General features: G+C 33.8%; 1 protein-coding gene across 3 annotated transcripts in view; it reads right to left on the bottom strand.

The window, feature by feature from the left end:
• Nucleotides 1-24,463, bottom strand: part of LOC142974011 (uncharacterized) — a 131,678-nt gene that overhangs the window by 45,255 nt on the left and 61,960 nt on the right. For all 3 annotated transcript variants that reach the window (XM_076116099.1, XM_076116098.1, XM_076116100.1), the window contains exon 4: nucleotides 6,598-6,640. The gene's annotated coding sequence lies outside the window, so the exon portion shown is untranslated. The remainder of the gene's footprint in view (nucleotides 1-6,597; nucleotides 6,641-24,463) is intronic.

Below are 24,463 nucleotides of genomic sequence, written 5' to 3'. Positions count from 1 at the left end.
AACATCTGTCGATATAGTTCATGTAGTGTGGGACTAACTACGAAGCCTCAGGCTCTATTATTTAATGTAACACGGAAATCAATGATCTCGTGTATTTTGGTTTGCTAGAGGATCCGGCACAACTTACATTGGTCGTGATCACAAGTTGCCTAATCTTAGGTTCTAATGTTGAGGTAGACAAGGAGCTGAGGGCTTCTCTCCCCCTTTTATCTTTTTTTGTCTACCTATTATTTTTAGGTACTGCTCCAATGTTCAGAAAGGGTTCTACCATTTTTAACTGTAATACTCGAGACCTACCTTCGCATTACGGTTTTCTTTTGTGAACGTGCTAAACTATGTCATTGCGACTAAAAGGTTTTCATTATTACCAGTATATAAGTTCTGCAATTAAACACAAATGTATTTTGACGTCTTTGTTGACTTCATTCATTCGAATATTTCGTGATTTTCTCTTGCAAACAAAGATTTGTACATTTTTATCTTTTTAGGTGACATTTGACTAAAAGCATTGTTATTTCGTCGTTTACGCCCCGTCAAATCGTACCAGTATTTTATGGAGTTTGAAAGGCATGTTCTTTACGGCCCAGAATAAAATGCGAACGGTTTTTCTATATTTGTTTTTATTTCTTAGCTCTCGTTGTCACGTTGACTTATTTCGGCCGATTTTCGGCTTCGACATCATTAATAATGAAACAGGTTTCTGAGTACTCTCTCTCTATATTTATTAGTTTGCTACAAAGATACAATTACTTACAAGAACTCTTATTTATACCTTCGGTTGCTACTTCAGGTTTCCTAATGTGATGGAGCTAAGTAAACACGACATACGCCTACGTATTCAAACAAATGTTTACCTTTACAAAGACACGGCAAGTTTGAATCCTTTTGTTACACCGTGTATTTGTTTACCAAGTTTTTGAGCCAAGGATACGGTGCCGTGTGCCGAGCATAAATCACTGTTGACAAGTTGCCTATTTTCACAACCGTCCTCGGCACCGCTCGGTAGTGGCTCGACAAATGCCGAACTCGGTATGCATCGCTATGCACAATAAACAATACTACTATTGCAAAACATCGACTGTTTACTTTGCATGCACGATCAGCTTATTTATGCCCTAAGGGACCAAGGCCCCGACAATCCTACACGTTAATCGCTAGTCGTATACGTGACTAATTAGTTACATAATGCATCGCTGGTTTTCTCAAACCGAGTAATTTATTACATAGGACAAAAGATGCGTTCTAGTGTTAAATTCGCGATTGTTTCGCAACCACGCTGGATTAGATGATACAAGGTTGAAATTTAATTAATTTGCATTAATGTCTTAGTTGGATGGAGGTAAATTATAATTAACAAGTTTGTCTGATGTATCTAACTTATTTACGAACATGCCAGAGCTCTCGAAGTTAGCATACAAGTTATATTCTAATGTGTATTGTTCATACTGTAACTTGTTCCAACTTTGATGATATAATCAGAGGGTTATTTGCAGAGTGACTTGATTTCAATAAATAATATTATTGGTATCGTGACAAATGTTGGCAGGTATCGTCGTGGCAAGGATTTAAGTTATTCCGGAGTTGAATACTGAAACGTCAAGTCTGTAAGTTCAATAAAGCCTTGAAATGTTGTGGACAGTTGTGGAGGCGAGTCGTCTAATCAGGGGTCGGGCCCGCATTGGACGCAAAGTCGTGCACAAAACAGACTGCAAGCGGCAACTGAGTTACATCTATTATTCCAGACGACATCTGCTTTTGAAGAACAAGAGTACACAATAGATTCAGAGCCAACTACGGAGTTACACGACCGGCTGACTTATTTACACGTTTCACGATGTACAACAATATTACTCTAGTTTTGTATCCAGTAGTTGCACATTGAACATGCACTTAGTTGTGTATTTGGCGGCACGCGACGTAGCCTCGTCTATGATGCATGTTTTATATTACGAACAAATATTAACTTATCCTTTAAGTCTGTAAACAGTGACAGTATCAGGAACTGCATCTAAATTTATTTGGCGAGGTCATAATTAATCATGAACCACTCATCGTAAGCTTATAACGTGAGTAAATATAGCTCGTCGACTGTAATCATAATAAAGAAACTGCTATCGCAAATACTCAGTACTTTAAAGGCGAGTGCAGAAACGCGAGTGATGCTTGATTTTTTATATAAAAAAAGACTACAAATTCAGATCATATATTTCAAAGAATCACACAATGGATGCAAATCGGAATAACATCTGTCAAATCAAATATTTTATTCAAGCATTAGCACAATGCATGCCTAATTCCTTTGAAGCGCTCTTAGTTCAGATCAGAAGTCAGGTCAGATGGTAATCATAGCTACCATTACGCCATTGCCCACGGAAAATGGTGTAACAGAGCAACTGATTTCTCTTACAGATAAATAGTTATTAACATGTTTCTTCAGAAAAGCAGTGATAGCCGAGTGGTTTTACTAGTCGAGGGTTCTTACCCAAGGCAACCCACCAATGACTTTTTAAGTTGTGAGTATATTAGAAATAATTATTTCTTGTTCCAAAGATGAGGGACAAACATCAGGAAACAATCTTGCATGCCTGAGAGTTCCTTTGAACAGTTCTTGAAGGTATGCAAAGTCCCCAACCCGCACTTGGCCAGCGTGGTGAAATGAAGGCTTTACCTCTCCCTTATTCCGGGAGGAGATCCTTGCCCAGCAGTGGGACATTAATGGTTAAAATCTATTTCATTTATTATGTTTCTTAGACTACTGTTTTAAGTAGTTATGCAAGATTCCGAAACCTTCGACCTTCGTACTCCCAGTTCTATTCTAGAAAGGAAAACGTAGGTAGTTAAATTAAACTAGTTTTCGTTAGTAGTTAGAAATTTTAGGCCATATTGCCTCAGGGTATTATCAGACATAATTAGTCTAAAACTTCGTAGATTACATTTGCCCGGTCCATTGAAATTCGAGTAGTTATAGATTTAATAATTCCTTGTACTCGTAACTATATTCTCTAACGACTTACCTCGTTATAATTAAAATTAAAAATACGTAAAACTTGAAAATAAGACAGATGAAAATGAAAAACAAAGGCTCTTTAGAAAATAGCGTTTAAACTCATATAAAAAAACGCTATTGAATAGATAAACTACCGCTAAATGTACCTCAGAAACCGGGCATAAGTCACACATTACATTACATAAACTCAAGCTATTGCCTAGAGAGGTAGGCAGAGACCCACCGTTTGCTACAACGCCTACAAATCTCTTTTCTGAGTCATATTTGTCAAAATAAAGTATTTGTACAATAAATCCATAGATTTATATCAAAACAATAAGCATAATAGAACAATGAAGCTAATATCTTGACAAGGGCAAACAACGATCGCAGTTTGATGTTATCGCAAGCTGCCAGGGTTCACTTAGTTTGACATTTAATGCACTAAACGGATTTCATATTGCACTACGTTGTAATACAGTAGAAATACTGAATAAATATAGTTCAAATAAAGCTGTATTATTCGAATAATTTTTGTTTTTAAGGGAACAGTTTTAGCGTTTGTTATGTTCGTTAAAATGTAACCTTACCTTTCTTAATTAGATAAGTCTGATCCTATGAACCTTTGGCTTTAAATGTGTACATTTCGATTAAAAAAGAATAAATGTAAAAAAAGTTTTCCGAGAGTTTTTGATTCAAGCAAAACAAAAAAAATAATGCCTAAATCATAACTTTGCATATACATCGACACAAATGTATTTGTTATAAATTAATCGAAACCTTATTCATATAAAAGCATTTTGTACAAGCGTACAAATAACTTAGGAAGGAAATAGCGCAAGTCTTTCAAGGTATTAGTTGATATCTATTCAACTGTCTAAGTAAATACGCTGTGTATCTGGAGGCTCAAGCTATCGTCGGTCTTAAGGTCTTAATATACACGTCTAGGCATTGCCGTTAATTTATGGGTTTGCTAATCCAAGTTTACCTTTATCGCTTCAAGCTCGCAATAAATCAACTTTGTTGTACCTAGTTTATAAAGACAGGGAAATGGGTGCATTTAATATATTACCAATAAAACTTTATGATAAAAACCGTTTATTTAGAACAGAATAAATCAAAAGAGAACTCCCAATAATTTCCGCGAACAAAATCACGGAGGAAAACAGGTAGATAAAAACGTAAATTAAACTTTAATTTATCAACCGTCTGTATCTTGACGAAAAATCCCATTTGCATTCTATTACGTGGGACTGACAGCGCGATTTACGCCAGTTAGAAAAAAGCCATTCATTTATTATCCTGTCTTTAGTTCAATTACTCGTAAAGCCTTTGTTTTTTTAAACTTATTTCATTAAATATGTGCGAAAGAACATTGCAGTATTCTACGTATCGAATCGTTAATTTTATCGTGTCCCATAACAATACACATTAAAGGATAGTACGGAAAATCGCGTTTAATGTAAAAAACGATTCTGAATCGTAGGTATGAGCTCACGGCCCCTACCCTGTTATTTCGCTCGTTATGAAAATTGAACCCGTGATGTGACCGTATAATTTTATGTCACGTTATCCAATAATTTGCAATATTATTGCCGCATACGTGAATTATCTGTCGCGTTGGATATGAATGTGTTATATAATTCGTATGAAACGAGGCGACCGTAATAATGGAACACGATGTTATTGTTTGTGGAAATTGGATTAAATTCTTGGTAATATTTTAATACTTCCTCAACACAAAGTTTGGTTTGGCGGCATCTTCGACAGCCGTTGCGAGTATAATTAATGGGTTAGCTAATAAGGACGTTTATATCATACGATTACGTTAGAATTTAGTTTAGAACTTAATTTAATTTGAATGACATTTTAAACTAATTGTTCAAATCTGCTATCTGAAGTCATACAGTATATATTTTTTTATTAAAGTTAAATTTTAAGCTCTTATGCCATCGATACAAATGGTCCATATTTAAATAAAACAGCGTTACATACGCTTAATATCTAATCAAACAAAAATCCTACTAGACGTATAGCAACGTAAACTCCAATCACAGTATCGGCAACCGATCGTATATTATAAAAGTGGGTGGACCGTCAGCATCGCGTTGGCAGACGGCAGCGATCGTGTGCGTGTCAACTAGAGGCTGAATAATGACATCGGGTGACATTTAATTTCGGATACAAAAGGCCCTTTATACTGTTTACCCTAATCCGCTTAGCGTCCCCCCGATATTGACAGTCTACCTTTTAACTTTGCTCGCTTAATTACATTAACAGGATTATTTTATCGACTCCTCTCTCGGTGTATTGATACCTGGTATTAGTTACCCGTACGGCTCAGCGTGTTCTTATGTTGGGTTGTTTTGTATGGCCCTTTTTGGTGTTAATGCAGGGTAGATTTATGGCTTAAATATATTTGGAGTAATATTTTCGAAGTAAATATAGTTGTTTATATATTTTTCTATTAATATTGTTAAAAAATATACATAGTACTTTGCTTACACTTATTGGTGGCCACTTTGATTTAATTCCTCGTCTTTTTTAATAGGCTATATTATCGCTTTTTTGCGTCACGGAAATAAATAAAAATTGGTTGAGACCAACTTATAAATAATATCCAATAATAAACATTTCAATAAAAGTTGCAACGGATATTACAATTTCCATATTTCCAGTGCAAAATACAATAGCTGTAAGCTAGGTATCGCTAAGCTATTATAATTATCTCTCTCCATTATTCCCCATTCATTGTAACCTTTGTATCATAACCTACGCCTTTAGAAAATAATACATTTACGTTAAAGTTCATTTATGTTGCGATAACATTACTGTTTGCGAAACCTTCCCGGGTAAAGTTCACTAATAATGATAGCTAACTTTACCCCGTGCTTCAAAAGTGACTCCACTCTTGATGGACATAGCGCGATGGTAAAAAACTTCTTCCAAAACTTTATTCTACGATTACAAAAGTAAAAGTTATGTGTCTTTTGTCAATTATACAGCTCTTACAGCTGGCTTAACTAATTGACTGATTTCGATGAACTTTTATAAAGTGAAAGATTGAATTGGAGAGGAACATATGTTACTTGAAAAAAGTTCACGCATGTAAAGCCCGTTGCAAAAGCAATAGTATACAAAAAAAATATTTATGAATATGATTTTGAAGTGTCTTCAAACTAGTTTAAGTCGATATGCGATTCGGTAATGTGTTACTCATAAAAGTTAAACACCTTAAAAAATACCATTTTCTGAACAGAAAGCCTGAGTATTTATTTTGAGTCCAATAAGTGGGCGAAATTTTGTGCCTAAATAAATACAGGTCTTGAATCTGTTTCTATCAGACTAATTGGGAACGCGAATATTAATTACAAGAAAATATAATTGTTTTAGAAAATTCGCTGACAGATATCGTTAAATTACAAAGACACTGAAATAAGATATTCACGAATTAACATGATTTACATGTGCCTACGTTAATTATAACTGTGAGTCCTGGAAATCATTAAAATTAAATATAACACGTTTTCTAATAATCTCGGGAGATTCGGTGGAGCGGCAAGATAAGATATTATAATTTTAAATTACTTTGAAATATTATAAACTCTTACTTTTGTCAAGTACGCTTCAACGAAGGACCTCCTCGAAGAAAACCTGGAAAGAATTAAGAAAATATTAATATTCGAGAAAAATCTAAAATAATTTAATTTAAGACGAAACAAACTAGATACAAGTATTATTTTTGACAAACTTAATATTCTTACTTTGGAGAATACTTAGATATTTTGTGGCCACGTGGAAATTAATTTTAACATCCGAGGTTAAAGCCTAATTTTAAAAAACAGTTCCCCATCTTTATTTTCTGTTTAATATTTTAGACAGTATTTTAGCAAAATATATTAAATCTACGAAACTGACGACTAAATTTCAGCAAGCATGCTGAATATTTTCTTAATTAATTTTGTCCAAAGGATTAATGAAAGTAGGATGTAAAAGTCTTAAGCCTTGTTATTGCATTCGTACCAGCTAGAAACATCGCTATGAGCCGGCGTGTTTTTAACTTAATAAATCATCGTCCGTTACAGATGGTTTCAAATCTCATTATAAAATGTTCAAAACATTTTCATGACTGTCACCTTTGTTCAAAGTTTTAAAGAAATTAAACAGTGCTTCATTGGATTATTCAATAGGATGAATCATTCGATAGGCAGGCGGGGCGGGGGCGCAAGTGTCACAACATCGAATAATTCATGAGGCACATGCTAGTGTTGTTTGTCCCGACATGCGGGATGTCCCGTTTTTGGCGTTTAGATTTATATTTGATTGAAATTGGCTGCGATACGTTTATTGCTTTTGTGATTATTGCACACAATTCCCTGTGCGATATCATAAGCTGACCGGGATTTGACAGTTGCATTGAGGGAATGTTATTATCAAGCTCGAAATAATTAATGTGTCATCGTGAGTTTGAACAGAGATTGATAGATAGCTTTTGATAACTAATAATGCTGTTTGATAATGATGAAATGGTTGAGTTCGGCCACTAATTTGCCGGTCTGATTAAATGGAAGTCATGAAAACTATCTTTTATTATAGAAGACGTTAAATGAATACGAATTAAGGATTTGAGTACCAGTAATTCAGTTCCGGGGATCGTTAAACGGACATCACTAGTCGTCGCGACGTCGTCACGGCGTCGGGGCGGCGCTACCCGAGGAGGTGTTCTTGCTGTTTTGTAACAACAGTTTCGTACCACTCAAAACCATTGTGTTATTATTATGCAAAACTGGTGACGACTGCCGATCGTAAGAAATGTTTCAAGCGAACACTGAACCACATTTCTTTGTGTTAAAAGGTTATTAGAATGTAGGTCTCTGTGTAACATTACAAGGTCAAATGTTCATGTTTTGGGAATTGATTACTCCTGTTTGAAGTTCCAACATAAGTGGTTCGAATGCTTGCTTGTTTGTACTTTCCTTGGCGTAAAAGAGGTGTTTGTTATATGCATTATTTCAATGATGTTTGTCTATATACTTATTACGTAATCTATCAATTTTAAGTTGGGAAAATGTACAGTTTTCGCGAACACAATTTCGTTTTATTTATTCCGGTAAACTCTCTTCTCTATTACTAAAGAAATTTACACGTAGATCTCATTCATCAAATAATGTAATCTACAACTTACATAACACAACGACTTCCCAAAAAAAAAAACACAATATCTTTTCAAAACGTAAAAAGTAACCATTAAAAAATGCGTAGACGTCGAATAAAATCAATCTTTCATAACATTTTCTTTCATCTGTTATTTCTATGGAGTGATAATTGAAAAGTCTGTCGGACACGTTTAATAAATGTACGAATAGATTGAACGTCATCGTTACAAACGCTCCTTGTTCAGACGCACCCGGTTTTCAGGACAAATCAAACATGAGTTATTATGACATGGCGTTTGGAAAATATTATATTGATAGATTTTTACTGGACTATTATTATATTCCTGTCAAATGACAAAAATAATATTTATCACATCCATTTGATGAAAATTGTATTGGTATTTAATTAAAATTAAAAATTAATTACTGATTTAGGTGACTATTATAGGTAGAAAATATTTTCTACTGCGCCGACGGGTCGCTCAAAGTTAGATCATTGATCGAAATCAGTCCATCAATATTGATTGAATTAATCTAAACACCGACGATCGATCTATTGAATAATATGTGATAAGGTATTAAAGGCATGTTCCTTCACAAATACAAGATATCATTATGAAGTTCTAATGCTATATGGTTACCGTTCTAGTAAAATATTTTTGTGACTTACTAATAATATCTACATTTTGTAAGTTATGTTAAAGGTCAAGATAAAATTTTCATATAAGATTTGTAGACTTGTTAACAAAGGTTGCTTTGAAATAGCTCAGGTTAATCTAAAATGTGAATTTCGTAATCATACGGTCTTATGGTTACAATGTGTAAAGTTTACATTTAATGGCGAATCGATACATTTGCAATAGCGGTCTTGATTGTATTCGTAACTTCTACATGGTCCAATGGTTTCAAATAGTTCAGGTATCTCACGTTTATAGAGATATAGAATACTATTTAATTAAGGTTACAATTGAGGGTTATATTTCTAAATCATTAAGCTAACCGAAAGACTTTACTTTTTTAGAATAGTTAATGACATTTAAGATAGTAATGATATAATAGTGTTTTATTTTATTTTAAGTTTAATTGCGACCATCGAAATTCCCGACAGTTTGCTTCTTGCTTTTCCTATTTGTATCAAAATAAGCAAAAACCTTTTTATAACACCATGTAATTAAGAAGCACAAAACAACGTTAATTTGTATACAAAGATTTGAGATCGATAACGTTGTTTATTTCGCAATTATCTTAGTGATATTATATCATTCGGTGAACACACTCGTGGTACAGTCACGAGCAAGAATTTGTATACATATTCCATTTTTATGTATATTTCGAATTCAGTAATATAACGACCTATATTTATTGGCCCCATAAACACTTTTAAAAGACTGGGGTTATAATGTCTCGAGGTGAAAATAAAATCTTGAAATTAAAGACTTAGCTCGGTATCATCACATGTTAACAGGTAACAGATAGATCTCACGGATTTTTTATACATAGTTGTTTTCATACACTTACTGTAATTTTATTTAGCAGATAGATTTATCAGTCACTTATTCGTTGGCTATGAAATTAGCTCTTTCAATAGTTATTTTGTTGTTTTCAGACATAATTGTATCGTGTGTTCTAAAATGCGGCAGTGTATACATATTAGTGCCCGACTGTACCGTCATGTAAACTGTAATTGTAGTGTTAATTTACAGTCTCGGTAACACATGTTAATTCCTCATAAGTTTGCTGTCTATGTTCTGTTTGCGGAATAGCGTTAATTTTACTAATGAACTATGAATAAATTACACGTCACTGGTAAGGGCTTGTTTTAGTTGATTAGTGAAATTGCTTTGCTGTACAAACAGTCGTGTTATTGGTTTAACTACGTGTTAGTAGATATTTTGTCTACTGTAGCCCAATTCTCTACAGTCGGTACTGTCGAGTATCGAGAGTTTGACATTTAAAATGTTGTGCCAAATAGTTCTTACGGAGCCCGCTAGAGGCGCTCATCAGATTTTCGTGCCAAATTTTTCAAGAGCTAACAGGTTGTCGGTAGTCGATAGTAGTAGAGAATTGAGCTATTGAGATTATTTATGAGTTGATGCAAAATATATAATGGTTCTTTTTATTTCTTTGCCTGCCAATTGGTGATTACGTTTGAAGGAATAAAAGTTCAAAGTTCGTTCCAATCAGTGTGTGTTAAAATTCGAGTCATTGTAGAGTTCGCAATATTCAGAAGAGTAAACTAATGGGTCGTTTTTAATGCAACCGCCAAAGAATTGTTTTTACGTTAAAGTAAATAATATGGAAACTAAAATACTAATTATACATGACGCTGCACATTTCTATTCATAACTTAGATCATTATAGCTTGTTTAGTTTCCTATGTTGGTCAAAATCATACTTTCAACAAGAGTTTGTTAGACGTATGATTTTATGTACCGAATTTTCAAACTCAAAATATGGTTTTGCCTTTATAAAATGAACACATATTAAAACATAAAACGATAAGTATGCTACAAACTCTATTAAAACCAGGGAAACAATTTTTCTCTTTTAAAATTAATCTACATATAAAAATAAAGTATGTGTGCTAATTAAATCAGTATCGAGGGATAAGCACTGGCCGGCAAAATGTCGGGGGACGCGGGATCACGGCGCGCCAATCAAACAGCTTGATACAGATTGATGTGCTGTCCTTGTATGGGGAATACCGATACATGCATTATACATGGCAACGCATTCACTAGACGGTTTTTGGATAAACTTGATTAGGGTGGAACTGATAATGCGATAAATCTATATTAATATTATAAAATTGTAGAGCTTGTTCGTTTGTTTGAACGCGCTAATCTCAGGAAATACTGGTGCAAATTGTAAAAAATATTTACTGTTAGGATAGCCTATTTATTGATGAAGGCTATAGGCACTTTAATATCACGCTACGACCAAAAGGAGCAGAGTACCAGTTAAAAATGTTACAAAAACGTATAACAATATGACCCATTCTCTCTTAGGTGACGCAAGTGTAGTTGCGCGGGTCAGCTAGTGCATTATACATGGTGACGCATTCACTAGACCATTTTTGGATAAACTTGATTAGGGTGGAACTGATAATGCGGTAAATGTTTTATACATGGAGTGCGAGCAAGCAATTAGTCAAGCAAACGATCTGTGGGTTAAGTTAGCGACTTGTAGTGGAGGCAATTGATAGACAAATACTATTTACCGGTGTTTTATATTACATAAATAAAATAAAAATGTAACCCATCAATGTCCCACTGCTGGGTAAAGGTGGAATGAGGGAGGGGTTAGGCCATGAGTCCACCATGCTGGCCAAGTGCGGGTTGAAGACTTTTCATACCTTCAGTAACTCTTCTAAAGAACTCACAGGCAAGCAAGGTTGCATCGCGATATTTTCCTTCATCCTTGGAACAAGTGATAATTATTTCTAATGCACACATATCTTTGAAAATATACTTTTAGTTGTAACTGCTGGTGCGGTGCTGGTGGCGTTATAATAAAGCTAATAGACGTAGAGATACGATAAAACAAAAAGCCTGAATGACTTAGCTTGGGCTTACCACTTGACAAAATACTCTTGGATATTCCTGTACGCGGTTATATAGTATATAATAATGGAAACTGGCAAGACAAAGTCCACAATGCGGTTTTACTCCTTACGGAAATAAACTTGAGTGCAACTGCAGTAGCTTGAGTAATTAGATTAGAGAATTTTTATAAAGGATCGTTTTTAAAATACATCTATTTGTGTGGTCTCGTAAAGTTATGAGGTTTGATTATAAATAACAAATTTGATGCTAGATTTAATTTCTAGTTTGAGAATTTCTTTATCAGTTATCGATGCTTTGAACAAAAAAAAAGCGAGGCGCCCATAGCCAGTTGCGCTCACCGGTCGGTAAACGATCTGTGGGTTAAGCAACCATTGGCGCGGTCATTCCATAGATGGGTGACCGCATAGTGGTATTTGAACTAGGCGTCTCCGTGCTTCGGAGGGCACGTTAAAAGTCGGTCCCGGTTGTTGTCTACTAAGATAACAGTCGTTAAGCCACGTCAAAGGCCTTCGGGCGGCTTGAACAACTTTAACACTAGGTTGACCACTAACCATACGACACACACACACAAAAAAATACTCTTATAAATCTTACCTAACTAGTTATCAGTTATCGCTACAGTTAGGTATTTCACTACACCATCCTAAACATCAAAATGTACAACGTCATTTGCAATTTTTGATGCAAAAACTATAAAATCGTTTCTACCGTTCAGTGTAACCGATCTATTCGTAAAGGATTACAATACAATTTTGAAATGGTATCATGCGGCGCTCAAATACTGTGCAACTGGCGTCATTTTAAATTTTCAAACTGGTTTGAGTCACGATGTGATATTATTATGATCAGTTAACTAAATTGATGGCCCATTGTTCCAATACCTTGGTAGAAAGTACAAGTTAACTTGTTAGTACTTTGTTTATAGTCTGTCTTCATAAAAGGGCACGTAATGTAAAGCTTAAGTTGAAATTCCATGGTCATATTTTATTGTAAATATTTTTGAATTCATGTCATTAACATTCACATGAATACTATTGTGATAACTCTGGTAAAAAGCGCCTGAGTGACTTTAGTAGTAGGTAGGTACCTACTAATCCACATAATATGTCTATTGAATATAAAAGTAATTGAGTAAGTTTGTCACGCTACGAAACGGCCGATTCTATTGTAAACCTTTTCGTAGTATAGATTTTTTTAATTTGAGGCAAAATCGTAGGATGTTATAAGTATAATATAATGGATATGAGTTATGTTTTTTATTCTTGCTAATCCCTCTTTTTTTGTTTACACAGTAATTATTGTGTGCATTACGTAATACTACCAAATTCAATCTAAATGATCATTAATCTTTAAGTTTTTTGTGAACCATCCTGTTATCAATGATGTAAACGTTTTTGTAAACATTAGATTATAGATAACACAGGCGGTACAGACCGATTACTCATAGGTATTAAAAGCACATAATGTTAAACAAAGGATTAAGTAGAAAAAGTTCTAAGTGTGGTTTTAAAATCATTCTAGATTGTTCTCGATATAATGCAGTTAGTACATTGAATAAGTAGTAGACTTCCTTGTTAAGATTAGGAAGAAAAAATATGTCTAGAAAGAAAGATGTTTGTGTAGAAAATTTGTAAATAGCTAAATTGTAGCTACATAAACGCAAATGCACGTTAAAGAGGTTTTATTTTGTTTTCAGTCAAACACAGTCGGAATAATAGTCATCGAAAGTTTTAGAAATAAAAATGATCAAATACGCAATACTAAAGGAAAGTTTTATTTTAAATTTCATCATTATTTTCGACAATGGTGTCGACTTTTTGCCGCCTTTATTCGAATGTATCATGCAGCTTTAAATCGATTTGAAAAGTAACTCATTCGAAATTGAATTCGATTGTTCGCTCCCTAATAGAAATACCCTTGGAGTGCAATCATATTGTAATATATTCTATACAGTGCTCTGATTTTGTAAGTTCATTAATGTAATGTATTATAGATTGTAATTAATGTTGTTTTATAACAATAGAGGCTGTGTCGCTACTAGACAATGTCAGGTCACGACAGATGGACAAACCTTCATGGTCCAAGCATTCAAGGTTCATGTCAAATGTCATGACTGGAATGCCGGATCAACAGGTACTGTTGCGAATAAATTTAAATAGATCACTTATTTCTATTCTTATTTGTTTACATCACGATCGTGACTTGAAGAGCGTGGAATAGGTACATTCCATCGCATTTATTTTCAACGACAGCATGCAGTTTTTTAGATTTGTTTTTCACGAATAGCGTTGGGGCAAAGATTGATTAAGAAGTTTTTGTTTAGTATGCTACCGGGAAAAATAATGACTCTACACGGAGATAATTAAAAAAGAACAGTCGTTGACACGATAACTTAGATCATCTCCGAGAATATTTGAAATTATGTTTACAATCTTCATTATGGTTTTAACAAATCAATAAATCGCTACTTTATTAGACTGTCTCAATATAATTGTTGCGTTCGTTAAGAATAATGTATAGGTTAAGATTTCGCCACTAGATAATTGGTGTGCACAAACAAGTAATCAACACGACCACGAACTAATCGATATTATCATTATGGGCGCTAATTTTTGTGCACGAAGGTATTGTAATTAACAGTGCGAAGTATTGTACAATGTCCACGAGCGTTTATTGAAAAGTCCGTGATACATTTTAAGCCTTGATACCTTTTACAAGAAGGAATGACAGTATAATGTAAATGAGCCATGATATCACTTATGTATTACCTAAAGAAGAACCCAGAGCGTTAACACCGGGGGCGAATCTATTAGTATGTTATTGAGATTAGCTGGGACTACAAAATAAATAAGACGATAGGTACACTATTACATACATTCTTATATTTATATAAGAGGTTTTTTTTTAGAGATCACTTTACGGTGATTTAAACAACTTAAATCGTCTTAAAGGTTTTGGCTAAAAAACCTAGATATACGCCTTCAAACTTGACAGCACAAACAGGAATAACTTATTGAACTTCAAAACTATTACGCAATTCGTTACATTAATCTTTTGTTTATTTTTATACTAACATTGACCTAAGAAGTGTAGGCTATCGATGTTCGTTCAATATATGTACGCCCCTAGTTTTTATTCGCTGAGGTGGAGCCGTGTGGGTAGACATACTATTGTTCTGGCTTTGACAATAAACGTGTAAGTATTGCATAGACTATTACAAAATACCTAGTTTTTAAATTAAGTTGCTGTATTACTACATTGCAAGTCAATGAACTGTTTAAAAACAGTAGCGCTGTCTCGAAATTTCGATAGTATCGAGTCGTATCGAGCTAATGTCAAATAATATTTCAAATTTGGGAATTCGTATAAAGTTTGTTTATTACGGATTAGAGGCGGTACTCGATTTTCCATTTAAAAATGAATTATAAGTAGTTGATTACAGTTATTTGTGAATAAATCTTCTAAGAAAATGTAATAGTTATTAGTAATACGCAAGTCGTGCAGTACATTAGAATAAATTATAAACAAAGAGATAAACAGACTTGTATTTTTAAAATTTGAAATGGTGAATAAATAAATTATCGATTTAGTGTTTTTGTGATTTTAATTTAATGCAAAAATATTTTTATTTCAAAAAGGGAATTTAATTTAGTTAAACACTCTACAAAAGGCTTTCAGCGATTGCATTAGTTTTGTAAGTCGTAGGCATTCAAGGACTAGCTAATGAAATTACTAACCATTCACACAATTAAGGCTTCATTATTATCAAAGAAAACAAACAATCAATTCTATTTATTGCCACAATCAGAATTAATTGGATTTCAATACATAAAACCTTTGATTTTTGATATCAGATGTAATTTGCGGGTGCAATTAATGCTTTGTATGTCCTTTGTGGACAATACAATGCAAACAATTAGGTATTAATCAAACACCTATCGGCATGAATGACAAGAACCGGCTACCGTTGTTCAGTGACTAAAGGTAAGACCACACCTCCGTGGCGAAAATACTGCGTAATTTACTGTTTGTGCAGTTTGTGCTAACTAAATTAACATGTTTGGGTTCTGAAATCTTTAGAGCTAAAGGAAACTGTGCAAAGGAAATATCTATACCTAAGTATATCTAGTTTTAAGTAACTTTATTTAAGGTGGTTAGAATGCCTCTCCGTGTATGTTATTAACGGATACGATAGGAACAGTTAGTGTGAATAATAAAATATAATTACGTGACACGAAAGCACTGGTTAGAATAGATTGTATTTTATTATTGTTCATACTTTAAATACTATCCACGGTAAAATAGGCAATGTTCCTTGAAAATATTAAAGTGCAATTCAGACTCGATTTTCGACGTCCATAATCTTCTTTTTATAGTTTCTTCATTTGTCATGAATATCATTTTCTTTCCCTCAAAAACTGTCAGTGTAAGTCATCCCTTATCCTTATTTCTATTTTCAGATAATAAAAAAATTTACGAAAAATTTTGGCGTTTTTTTTAAAGACAACTCTCGCACTAAGAATTGCTCTTGTGTCGTGGGGACTTTTACAAATATACAAACAACGGACACAAAGCGTAACCAGACCCGAAACAATAATTTGTGGATCGCACAAACATTTGCTCCGTGTGGGAATCGAACCCATGACCTCCCGACGCAGTGGTATCGGCGTGGCGACCTAATCCACTGCGCCAATTGCAATTCTCTACAGCCGGCGAGTATCGAGCTATACTTATCTCACAGTGTACAACAAGCTCAATTAATTCACAAATCAATTGTGTCCCTGTGACAGGTCATTTGCTAATGCACTTTGTATTTGCTATCAGTGATCGTGATTATGTTTAATAACTGGCCTAAATACTTTCGATAAGGGTCACTGTTTGACAATGAACTCGAACTGTCTAATCATTATTGATTGGAGCCTTCGATTATGGTTTGTTTATGTAATAAACTTTGATTATTATGTGCGAAATAATGTCCTTATTGGGATTGTTGATTGTTGTGTTGACCGCGAATAAACCTGATTTAAATTATATTAAACTGGTGGCCGCCCGTGACTTCGTCTATGTGATGTCTAGGTCTTCCGTTTTTTTCTATTGCTATTGCTGATCTGAAATTTGTTTCCCTTTTTAACTCCCTTCGAGGGGAAATTTCCAAAAATCCTCTTTGTGCTCCTCTTCACTTCCTAAAGAATCTTGATACCAAATTTCAACTTTCAACGCTTAGTAGTTGGCTGTGCGTTGTCCATCAGTCAATCAAATACTCAGATACGGAAGAGTTATATTGTGAAATATTTTTACAAATCTGTGGCTCAGCACATAAACTAAAAGAATTCATACACTCACATGGGTGAACCCTTGTCTAAAATATAATTCTAGACTAAGAAGAATGTCATACATATTGTACATCCTTTTGTTCTTTAACAACCAAGCAACATGCGTAACGTTATAAATTCTAATTTTCGTTTACGTGAAGCAATTGTTTACAAAATAAAGCCTACTTATTTCAATGCTACGCTGTCAAGCACGTCCTTATTTCGTAACAACCGTTACTGATATTCTTTTGTTCAATGAGTATACCAAAAGGTTATAAAGAAGACAAAGCTAGAGTAAATATCAAGGTTTTTATGATATTTACAGAGGGCGTTTTGATAGTACCGCCTTAGATTTGATTACTGATAAACGTCGGTGTGAATTCAAGATGTTATCGAAACAATACGAATCAATTGAGCTTTGGAATGTATCAACGCTTCATTGCAAACATTGATTAGATGATTGAGTGAGAACGAGTATCGGATTACGGATCTGAATGCGGACGTCAAGATATTTGAGCTCTGTCGTTTGTATTTGATATTATATTGAATATATCTAGTAAATGCTTAAGTTCAGATAGTTCAATATGGATCAAAATAATTTGAAGCCTTTATAGTAGAAGTAGAAGATAAATAAATTACAAAGATAATGCAACACTACATGACTTCGAAATAAAGGATTTATTCTAGTTCTGATTAAAACACATAATAATATTCATTTTTGGTTATATTTTTTTTAATCACACGACATGAAACCATTTTTGATCTATTATAACTTCTGCACAGATTCTATTACATAATTAATCATTATTACGTACGTAAGTGAGGTCTTTATGCTCTTTACTACGTAACCACACACGTGTAGTTCACATAAGCCTCGTATTTACCAAGTTAATTTTCTAATTGATTACATATTACCACGATTAGGTCGAAACTGTCACGGTATAGTAGGCGCCTTCATAATAATGTACGACTCACGACTGTACCCCGACTTACGCGAATTAATCATAGACTAATTAACCTATTACTAAGTAAATATTTAATACTTTTGTAGGTCGCATTTCGCAATATATTTCATGGCAAATCTATAGAATTATGACAGTAATTTAGACTATACAATTTAATATTTTTGGGTGTTCGTCGAGTGCTTGAGTCACGATCCTTTTGTCAAAAATTTATGCAAGTTACCGTTAAAAGAATTTTCAAACTATTTATGGAGCTGAATAGCCAGTTGAAGGTTGACACTTAAATGGTAAGAACTGAATGGTTTTCCTTAACAAAGTTGCATTGAACAATATTGACGCAATGACGTTTCCAAATATTTGTTTTGCAAAAACGCTTCTAGACAAATAGTAGACGGTTTTTTTGTTGGCTTTTCAAAAGGTGTCGACATTTTTATCATACCTTTATTTTCAGAATTTAAAACCTCCTGAGACGGAATGTTAGTATCGTTATTCAATTGTTTTTATTGATTTCAGCTTTGAATTTTTGTTTCTGATTTATTTATTTACTAGATAAATACATAGCAAGTCTTTGAAAATCAAAAATAGTTATCAGTGGAAATGAAATTTCACAGTGGGGGTATGTACTGCATTGTATGGCTGTAAACATTTAAAAAATCACCATAAAAAATATGAAAACCGAGATCGATTTCGAAGAAAAGTTGTTAAAATATCTTCAGAGAGTATTTCTAGGTATTTTCTATTTTCTCACTTTGGTGTTTCGTGAAACGTTCGTGTAAAAAGTAAACAAACAGTTGAATGACTTATTCGTTTCGGTAGTTGAGTCGAGTTGTTTATTTTCGATACTCTTATTGTGTCGATCGATCAAAGATGTCGGCGAACAATGCAGTCGAGTACCGATATAGTATCGAATAGTATCGATTATTATAGAGGCAGAATGTTTGAAGAATTATGTAATGTCGGACCTTGAAGCTTGACCCTAATCGTGAGTAGTTGCTATGACCGCGTATGGTCTAACTGTGAGAGGTAGCGGTTCTAACTATTTATTTCTGACCTTCATTGCACGTTATTTAATTTTAATTTTCAGACTAGACTTTCGTAATTAAATAATAATGTCGGTTTTAATTAGATAACCTAATTAAACAAGAATCGGCCTTTGGGTTGCATTCTAAAAAAAATTATAAAAACATGTTTTTATTAAAATTAAAAAAGAAGGACAGTTTTTTTTATTTTTACATTTAATACGCACAATTTTTTTTCTAGAACATTTTAGTTGTATTCAATTTTCAAATTTATGAGGAGAAGTAACTAGTTTTTTATTTATTTCCTATATAAGGCTAAACAATATTTCAAGACTTCGAATATAAAATTATAAAAATAAATAGCATCACTTTTTTGATACTCAATATCTTTAGAAAATATGCGTCATGAATTCAGTAATTACATTCTCAACATTCGGTACTATCGCGTATCGAAAGATTGAAGATGTTTCTCGACAGCTAGCCGGTTTGGTAGTTCATAATGCTAGAGTATCGAGCTACAGATGTAAATCGTAGTACGATCTTGCGTCTTTTTCACTTGGACCTCAACTCTAAGCATAATAAGCATGGCTAAGAGTAATCGTGATCGTATGCATTTCGATTCATAACGTCCACGTTGGTGTCCACTTCACCGTGACAGACAATTGAAAGTGTTACGAAGGGCACAATAATAAATGTGACAGCCACAATGAGATAATTTATTATAAATCCTTCCGAGCGCTTTTATCCGCTGTCATTGTTGTATTGGGGTCAATAGTTTGATACTTGTCTTTTTAACGTCATCATTACTTTTACAGTTTCATTAGTATTTTTTAGGGATATCTGAAACTTAGTTTGAAAAGATCATATCAAGTAGCTTGTGCTATTTTTGAAGCATTTCTTAAGGGTGTTCGAAACCTAGTTTGAAAGGATTGTACCAAGTGGCGTTCTTTGGTCTCTGGCTGTCCCATTAGGGAAAAGGCGTAATATTATGTATGTATGAATGAAACCTACTTAAGTTATAAATGAAGAAGTTTTTGAGGGTGGGTGTGAGCTTACAAAAGCGGACGAAGTCGTGGGCAGAAGTTAGATAAAAAGCTTTATAAAAATCAGTTTTGCGGAATGTCATATTTTCTAGAGAATATATCTTAAAGAGAACTTTCTTTAAGTAATGCATTAGTTAAAAATTTGTTAAAAGTAACTCTTGTAGCTTTCAAACTTGCATTCTTATCATGTCTTGTTTTTCCCAAATGTCGGATTGAATCACTCGTCTGACCAACGGGTAAATCATTGTCATTTGTCAATGACAGACGATCAACGTTACGTGCATTCTGAGACACGAAGGAATGCGCCTTTTCGCATGACTGGAGCAAGACAGGCCTAACCTCACTCGCTGACCGATGTACCCGGTCAATGTGGCCAGTCTTCAACTGTCACTAGGAAAATAAATTACTCTATGCTACGGAAACCTCACAATCACCTTGAAAAGACAAATGACTTACTTCGGTCCAGTTTAAACAAATACAAATAATGTGTGATTGAATGTAGACTGTTTGACAGCTTCTTTATGTGGTTTGACGTTTTACAAATGGTGGAAAGGCATTTCCTCATTGTTGGGTAATTAAGTATAGATATTAATTAATGCTTGCGCTCTTGAAGGTCGGTAATAACTGTAGTATGTGATATAAGATTGATGTATGAAGTATTTAGCGTTATCCGGTTCGCGAACTATTGTAAGGTTATGTGAAAGTAAAATAATTAATCATAGTTATAAAATATATAGACTAATGTAGAGTATTTGAATTTCCGACATTTTTACACGGAACTTGAACATTAAATAACTTGTAGCGATGTTTGTCATTTATTCAATGTAAAAAGTCAATAAGTATTGCCATTTTCTACCACCATGTTTGTATGGCAATTAGATTAATGCCTCTAGCGGATGCCGTAGGAACTAATTGTGAAGTATATTTGAAATGTCAAATTCTCGATAACACCGACAGTAGAAACTCGCAGTACTGAGCATCCTCATTCATCAACGTTTACATTCAAAGTGTTACAGTAATAAAACTAAATTATACCCAATGAATCACGGCACTATTCCCACGGTGAAGGTCATTCAATGAAAGTTAATGGAAAGTTATCAAATTGTACCATATCCAAGTCCGTAGACACGAAACTTACCCGTATAGCTCATAATCACATTATTGAAACAGGTTAGTCCGATCCTTTGGGAATTCTAATACGACGCGCGCCACGAACGGATAACTCGCTTGTTAGTAACTAAACAAACAATGTTTTTACTCAAAGAAACGTAGATTATATTTGTTCAACAATTCTATGTATCCCATTGTTTACTACAATGCATGCACAATACAATCAATCTAATAATGCGATCTATTTGTATTACAAATTCGTGCTGCATGATTATTTACACTCAGTTAGTCTGTTTTAAACACACTTCTTCAACAATAAAATAAATTGGTACATTGAATAATGAACACGCTTTTAAGTCTAATTCGGAACAATCTAGTCATACATTCTCACCATTTTAAAGCATTTTATTTCTTATACAATTAGAATTAAAGTCTATTATTAGTTTGACGTGTTTACATCAGTAGAATGAGAATTATAAATTAATCTAGTCATTGCATTTTCTCACGGAGATGTGGAACAAAAAGACGAACAAAAAAATGTGTAGCAGACGAAAAAATAGCAGCGGGTTGCCATTTTCATGGTTAAAAAACCTCGTTTCCGACGTTTTGTACCTACTAATTCAATTACAAGTACATTTTTCCTTGAAAACCTATTTTCGGTACTGAAATGTATGACAAAAACTTTTGTAAGGTATCTGTCTGATTCATCTATACAATAGGAGACAAGCGAAACGAAAGATATTTATTACACAATTCCTGTTTCAAATAAAATAGGTTTTTGGTAACAATAGATCACAGGCAATATTTTTTGGCTGTCTTGTTAGAAAATAAAGAATTGTAATAGACGGTTGTGTACCTAAAGTGGAAGAATAAGATTTTTTTTATTGACAATATTTTATCAAATCAAATATTGGCGTCACGGTTTGTTAGTTATAAATTATTTTCAAATTATTGTTTGTTTCTTATAAACGGTTTGCAAGTACCGTGATCACGTGCTGTCAATATAGTAATGTATTAAAGCGCTACTATTTTTTCTTTCTACTAGATCAAGTAATAAATTCGTAATCGTCTTTAACCACTTGTTTTAAGGTAAATTATAGGACGCACTTTTCTTCATTTTGTATTTCGATGTTATATCATAAAGTAACGCCTTTTTCCTCTAGCAATAAACAGAGGCCGAATAACGCCAATTGCTAGCTTTCCTACAACATTCATGCACATCTGTTAATCTTCTTTAATTATGACTACAGTAGAATACAAGGAGTGGTATTTTGCATGTTTGTTTTTCACTGGCACGTCTGAACGCATACTCTTTAAACAAGGATGTTTAGTTCGCGTCTGCAACGCTAATTAACCGTATTGTTCTAAGCTTTGCGTTAGATGTTTAATCAATGCATGTGTATTTTAACGCTTATCGGAGCTTCGATCTCCACTTGAACGGAGTTCCTTAATGTTATCTCAGTTTTTGTCTGATTACGAAACACAGACATGACGTTAAACAATCGTATTTAGTCAGCTTCCGTTATTTAGATACCTAAATGAATTGTTCTATTAGATAAGTTTAGTACTCAGAATAATATAATAGGTAAGTATTCGGTCACCTTAGCAAGCATATGAGACAAGATTAAGAAGTTTTGCATTCAGTTTATATGTCTTCTTCTTGTTCTTACGGTTAGCGGGCAACAACCATAGATTTAACGCAACTGGCAATGATTTTTAATATGTCCATCCGAAACACAGAGACGCTTAGCTAAAGTACTGCTAAAGAATGTTCCTCCGCTCCTAACACTGCTTAGCCCACTGATCTATTACCAAACAATGAGAGTTGCTCTCACTGTTCAGTAATAGGCTAGGAGCGCATTTTAAAAGAAATACTAGAACAGCCAAAACCTTTTTTTTACATTCAAATAGCGTATTATTTAAGTTAAAATATACCCTTTATCGCCCGAAGATATAACACGAACCGTCCTTCAAAGCAGAAGGTTAACAATATAACATTATTCACCAGCCCACAAGAACACCTAATACAGTAATTATTGTACGCTTCATACAACGACGGTACATGATAACCAATTATAAAGTAACATGAACCGAGAACCGTTGTTTCGGCTCAACAAAGAAAGTTTCGGGATTTACAATGTAAATGTTATTATTACTAACATCTCAATTTTATGTACGGATCATGGGTTTTCGTATTTGATTATGTACACATTTAGTAACCTGAAATATTGTATACTACTAAGTAAAATCATAAGTTAGTAAATTGTTTGTTTATTCTGTGATTTAGTATCTACCACAATAAAAAAGGAAATTCTCTGATTTGTATTCATTTAAGGCACAAGTATACTATTATGTAGTCGTTCTATCATATATTTTTTTTAGTTTTAATGTGTGAAGGCAGAAGATCATTTGATGTTCATGATAGTCAAAGATACAGCAGGCAATCGAATCTACCATAATTTTGATGGATGCCGTGGACCCCTTTGGAATGAGAAAACGGTTAAAGAAATTAACACATCATCATTTAAAAACACCTTAATCACTTTTTATCACATAAAAATCAGTAAACAAATTATACTTATTTATTGTTTTAAAGACTCAATGGCGGGCAAAAGCTTATTCATCTAATGTGAGTCGGTTATTGAGTTCAGTAGGTTTGGAGGAAGGGAACGATCCAATTGGAATGATTTTCTGGTATTCTGGGTTTCCCGGTGCCTAAAGTTCTATGTTAGGCTTGCGGTTGGGTGTGTTACTTGTGGTCATAAAATCTTAGAATATCGGAAAAAAACATTGCCATTGATTTGTAATTAGAGGAAAATAAGAAAAAAAGAAGGTGACAAACGACTATACTGCAATGGTGACTTTATATTTATGTTATTTACATAAAACCACAATCATTCTTGAATAAAGTATCTGAAACTAGAATAATCAGTGCTTAAGACGCGAAACTTAGGTGTACACACCAAGATCGCCAACCCTCCGACTCACCCCGGAATTAAAGTCAGCCGATCAGTATTTTAAAAAAAATATGTCTGTGACGGGCATACTGCCATTGATAAAAAAAACTTAAATGGGAAAGGAGAAAATAATGTACTTAACAACTTCGTAGCCAAATATATTTTGTCACGCACTGTCATCTCAAAGTACTTATACCTGAGTTTAAGAACTTAGTACAAATGATAATACGTTTTAATTATAATAATAATGGCAGTCGCGAACCGAAACCAGGCACATTAATTAACACTGCAACTAACGTGAAGCTTTGTTTAACAAACGCATTACACGATTTAGTCTTCGCTTTGCTAACAT

The sequence above is a fragment of the Anticarsia gemmatalis genome, chromosome 7, assembly GCF_050436995.1.
Source record: "Anticarsia gemmatalis isolate Benzon Research Colony breed Stoneville strain chromosome 7, ilAntGemm2 primary, whole genome shotgun sequence".
Classification (NCBI taxonomy): domain Eukaryota; kingdom Metazoa; phylum Arthropoda; class Insecta; order Lepidoptera; family Erebidae; genus Anticarsia; species Anticarsia gemmatalis.
This window is presented reverse-complemented; position numbering and strand designations above follow the sequence as displayed.